At 35.5% G+C, this 6,000-nt stretch overlaps 1 long non-coding RNA gene across 1 annotated transcript in view; it reads right to left on the minus strand.

The window, feature by feature from the left end:
• The window catches only part of LOC147913067 (uncharacterized), a 151,020-nt gene extending 146,375 nt beyond the window's left edge, over nt 1-4,645 (minus strand). The window contains exon 1 of the long non-coding RNA XR_015549078.1: nt 2,555-4,645. This is a non-coding gene — a long non-coding RNA (uncharacterized LOC147913067). The remainder of the gene's footprint in view (nt 1-2,554) is intronic.
• Nucleotides 4,646-6,000: the final 1,355 nt, after the last annotated feature.

A 6,000-nucleotide genomic window follows, 5' to 3' on the forward strand; every position in this document is an offset into this window, starting at 1 on the left:
AGGGTGTCCACATTTTACTATTAAAGTAAGGCTATTAAAGACCTTATGAGCCAAGTAGAGAATTTAAAATGTCTTGTGCTCAGCATAAGAGCCATGAATTTTTCTTTTTTGGTGAGGAAGATCAGCCCTGAGCTAACATCTATGGCCAATTCTCCTCTTTTTGCTGAGGAAGACTGGCCCTGGGCTAACATCTGTGCCTATCTTCCTCCATTTTATATGGGACACTGCCACAGCATGGCCTGACAAGCGGTGCATTGGTGCGCGCCTGGGATCCAAACCTGGGCTGCCAGCAGCAGAGCGTGAGCACTTAACTGCTACACCACAGGGCTGGCCCCTAGCCATGAGTTTTTGAGCAAGGAAGAACTATGATGAACTGATGTTTAAGGAACAATTACCTGGCAAGAGAATGTAGCATTGAGAGGAAGAGGGAGAACTGAGTCGGAAATGAGGACCAGCTGTGAAACTCTCCAAGTATTCGCATTGCTAGGTGAGGAGATTCAGAGCTAAGGTGCTGATGTGATAAAGGAAAAGTAGCAGCCAAAGGATGAAATAATGGGTTTTGTAATCATATATAGAGTATAAATTAGGCTGTGGTTCTCAAAGTGGGGTCCCTGGTCCAGCAGCATCAGCATCACCTGGGAACTGGGTAGAGATGCAAATTCTCAGGTGCTGCTGCAAACCTGCTGAACTGGAAACTATGGGGTGGCGCCTGGCAATCTGGGTTTCAACAAGGCCCCCAGGTGCTTCTGGTGCCCATCAAGTTTAAGAGCCAATGAATTAGAAAAATGATTCCAACATGTCACCATGCCCAGGTAAGCTGCAAGGCAGGGAGGTGGTTTTTGTTTGGAGGATAAGATGCATTTTAAATTCTAGGAAAAAGTAGTTCAGCGTCTGTTTCACCGTAAGGATTCCAGAGATGCCATTTTAGCTCTCTGCCTGTGAAGCTCTTTTGTCCACAATATGTTCTCCTTTAGAGAGCCCTTGGTAAGTTATTTACCACATACCACATGTTCTGAGAGTCCCTTCTTTCTTGAAATCCCCTTTCAGACTTGAATACGTACTTTATTTTTGTGCACAAGCTCCTCTATTTAAAATCTGGATTTCTCTTCCTATAGGATCATGTATGTAACATACAGCCTTACTGTCAATTTGGAATGCCATTGGTTTGTTCCAAAACCTTAGAATGTTTTAGAATTTAGAACCTGATGAATAGAGAATGTATAAGCTTCTGTGTAGGACTCATATTTTTCAGATGTCTAGAGGTATCCCAACTTGCCAGTAATGTGGCCTTAGGTTTAGCAGAACTTGAAAATCTGAATATAGTAGAAAATGAATTACATATCTCATATTAACATTTACAAAATAAATGATCACAATGTTAACTTACCAATAAGCACTTTCTATATTGTAGGCTCTGAAAGTATCTTGCTTACATAATAAACATGATAAAGTTTCAAAGAGGAGCCAATTAACTTTTCAGCAAAAGCTTGACTTAAGTGTATCTTGGTTTCCTTTTTGACAGTTTTAGCCTTAATGTTACATTAACGTTTTCTTTTTCTGGGAATCAGATAATCTTGTATTTGGTGAACATTTTAATTTTTAATGGCCACTTGTATTTTGTGATATGCACGTGTTCAAACAATCTATAAGAACTAACCATTACCACCCACATATAAGATTATACAGGAATGGAAGAATTTTGGCTGACTTATTGTATATAATTGTTCAGCCAAAGCAGATGGCAGACTCTACCACTTACAATGATTTAGAGGTTTGAAGCAGTATTTTTAAATACAAATAATCTCAAAATTGGTAATATATAAAATATATTACTTACTGTGTTAACTAACCAAAAGAGTTAAATTTGTTATCTTTCCTCCATTTATAAGGATGCACCCACTATATAGATTCTGTACAAAATTGCAAAGATCCCTTTTTTCCTTTGCAAAATTTATTTATTTTAACTTTTAATAGTGAGAAGCTTAGTGTTGGGTAAATTGCTGTACAATTACTGGAAATGCTGAGAGCCTTTTGGAAAAGTGTAGAAGTCTAAATATAATGAAAAGTACATTTCTCCAATGTCAAGTCCTTTGAGCTTCTGTCTAGTTGTACTCTGAAGAGATGGAAGATTAAGTACCAGCACAGGACACAAGGGAATAGGACACCAACTTGAGGGCTTCCCACGGACCACAGAGTGCCTGGCAGATGCTTGGAGATTAAATCTGGGCTCTGTCCATGGGTGGGCACTGAGAGGAGGATTTTGCTTAAATGACCAGAGAATAGACAACCTTTTTGCTTGACAATAAGTAATATTTACCATGTAAATTTCTTTATAAATCTCTGAATAAAATAAAACAATATAACCCATATAGAAATCAACTCTTGCCGACAAACCCCACAGCCTTCTCTAGAGAGCTCAACAGAAAATGTCTCAGCTGACTGTCAATGGGTCTTCTCTGAAAGCCAGCCAGCCCTTCACTGATAGCCCTGGATAAGGAAGGTCAGATACAATTCTTTGAAGATGTTTAGCTGAATTCAGAACCAAAAATCCTACCTCCAGTTGGCTCCTCTGTGAGAATGGATGGCCGGCCTTATTTCACAGGCTGGGCAGTTGAGGTTTCAGATGAGCTTAATTGCTCTGTTCCCCAGGGATGGAAAAGGAGGTTTAGGGCTGAGATTTTGCAGGTAAACATAGGGTCATAGAGGGGAATAAAGATTTCAGCAAATTGGTTTTTTGTTCTCTACAGTGGAAGTAATTTAAGAAGCAGATAGTCTCTCACTCCAACTTCTCTTCCCTGTTCTCTATTTGTAATATAGCTGTAAAAATTCTCTCTATAAAAATTTCAGTCTTTTTTCTTTGCAATCTGTTTATTATCATCTTTATGAATTCTTTGACTTCACCACCTTCTTGGCACCACAACGCTAGCCATTGAGATATTATTATAGATTCAGTTTTGCAATTTCATCCTCTTATCTCTATTTCCTCTGCCATTTCTTAGTTTTAGTTCTTATTGTATCTTATGCTTGAAAACATTTGAAGCTTACAGAGTATATCAGTTCCTTATTTTCTCAACTTTTTGTTATCTAAGTGCCCTCAACTATCACTTTTTTAAAAAAGAAGTGAAATACATAACCGAACCATACACTGTAATAAACTGACCACTTATAAAATTAAGTTCAACCTGAAATCCCTCCCCACTTAACAGAGACCATCTTTTATAATTCACCATGATTTAGTTTGGGCAGGATCAGTTTATCAATGATTTTTGGATGTTTTAAACCACATGAGATAAGTACAGTGTAAGGTAAAATTGTTAATCTTGCAGAAGTTGTAGAATTTCCTGATGGTTAAGGAAGTTGATGGTGGAGAACCTGAATCATATGAAAAGTAGTTGATTAATTAGCACCTGACAGAGTTTGTTAATTTGGTAAAGACATATATGTTGAAAAGATAACTTTGCATATCAGAGTATTGTCAGATGCCACTGGGAAAATTCATAATGTTCTCAAATACTACAAAAAATGACCATTTTTTGATAAAAGATGTCATACATGATGGCATCATATACTTCTGTCAGAAAATTTGCAATGAAGAAAATTAACACTTGAGTCATTTTAATTCTAACAATTTGTTTATGCTTACTATTAGGTTAAAAAAACTTTTTAGAAATAAAGTGATAAGTGATGTACTTGCTTAATTTTTAATTTTTTTTAGGAAAAAACTTTTTCACATTTTAGAAAAATATTTATTTGTATTTATTTTATGCTGAATTTATTCCTGGGCCCAAAGACTTTTTTTTTAAATAACTAACACCAATTCTTTTCAAACTTTTTCAAAAAGTTGAAGAGGAGAGAATACTTCTAAAGTCATCCTATGGTGTTAGCATTACCCTGATATGAAAGCCAAAGACACTAAAAGAAAAGAAAACTACAGGTCAATATCTTTGATGAATAGTGATACAAAAATCCTCAATAAAATAGTAACAAACCAAATTCAGCAGCATATTGAAAGGATTATACATCATTTAAAAAAAATAATTTTATTTATTTACTTATTTTTTCCCCCAAAGCCCCAGTAGATATTTGTATGTCATAGCTGCACATCCTTCGAGTTGCTGTATGTGGGATGCAGCCTCAGCATGGCCGGAGAAGCTGTGTGTCGGTGCACACCTGGGGTCCGAACCCGGGCCGCCAGCAGCAGAGCGTGCGCACTTAACCACTAAGCCATGGGGCCGGCCCATTTTTAAGTGGGATTTATTCCTGGAATGCAAGGATGTTTCAATATATGAAAATGAATCAATGTAATAAACCACATTAACAGAATGAAGGAAAAAGACACATGATCATCTCAATGGATGCAGAAAAAGCGTTTGACAAAAGTAAACATGCTTTCATGTTAAAAACACTAAAAAACCCTCATAGTAAAAGGAAACTACTTCAACATAATAAAAGCCATATATAGAAATCCACAGAGAACATTGTATTCAAGTGTGAAAGAGTGAAAGCATTTCCTCTAAGATCAGGAACAAGGCAAGAAGGTCTACTTTCACCACTTCTATTCAACAGAGTATTAGAAGTTCTAGACAAAGCAATTAGGCAAGACAAAGAAAGAAATAGCATCTAAATTGGAAAGGAAGAAATAATATTGTATTTGTTCACACATAATATCTTATATGTTGAAACACTTAAAAATTCCACAAAAAAAATTTTTAGAACTAATAAATTCTGCAGACTAGTAGGACACAAAATCAACATGCAAAAATTAGTTGTTCTTCTATACATTAATAATAAGTAATCTGAAAAAGAAATTTAAAAACTTTACATTTTTATTTACAATAGCATCAAAAAGAGTAAAATACTTAAGAACCAACTTACTCAAGGAGGTAAAAATTCCAATGATGTTTTTTGCAAAAATAGAAAAATCTATCCTAAAATTCATATGAACTCTCAAGGGACCCTGAATAGCCAAAACAATCTAGAAAAAGAAGAACAAAGTTGGAGAACTCACACTTTCTGATTTCAAAACTTACTACAAAGTAAACAAAACAGTGCGGTACTGGCATAAATACACACAATATACTAATGAAATAGTATAGAGAGACCTGAAATAAACCTTTGCATATATGGTCAAATGATTTTTGACAAGGGTGCAAAGACCATTCATTGGAGAAAGAATAAGTTTTTCAAAAAATGGTGCTGGTAAAACTGGATACCCACATGCAAAAGAATGAGGTTGGACTCTTACCCTATACCATATACAAAAATTAACTCAAAATGGATCAAAGATCTAAATGTTAGAGTTGAAGCTATAAAATCCTTAGCAGAAAACACAGGGTAAAAGCTGCATGTCATTGGGTCCAAATGCCATTGCCAACAATGATTTCTTTCATCTGACACCAAAGACATAAGCAACAACAACAACAAAATAACAAATTGGACTTCATCAAAATGCAAAGGTTTTCTGTATCACAAGATACTATCAACAGAGTAAAAAGGCCACCCACAGAACAGTTGAACATATTTGCAAATCACATATCTGATAAGGGATTAATAGCTAGAATATACAAAGAACACTTACAACCCAACAATAAAAAAACAACACAATTTAAAAATGCAAAAAGGACTTGAATAGACATTTCTCCAAAGAAGATATAAAATGGCCAGTAAACACCTGAAAAGATGCTCAACATCACTAAGTATCAGGAAAATGCAAAATAAAACCACAATGAGATACCTCTTCACACCCATTAGGATAGTTACTATCACAAAATCAGAAAATAATAAGGATTGGCAAGGATGTTGAGAAATTGGAACCCTTGTGCTCTGATGGTGAAAATATAAAACTGTGGAAAACAGTATGACAGTTCCTTCAAAAATTAAAAATAGAATTACAATATGATCTAGCAATTCCACTTATGGGTTCTGAAATAATAGAAAATATATTTATTGGTCTCTGCCTCCAATTCCTGGCACAGAGCTACTAAAACCCTTGTACTTTCC

This window comes from Ceratotherium simum, chromosome 30, assembly GCF_057802395.1.
Source record: "Ceratotherium simum simum isolate JZ-2026a chromosome 30, ASM5780239v1, whole genome shotgun sequence".
NCBI classification, from domain to species: domain Eukaryota; kingdom Metazoa; phylum Chordata; class Mammalia; order Perissodactyla; family Rhinocerotidae; genus Ceratotherium; species Ceratotherium simum.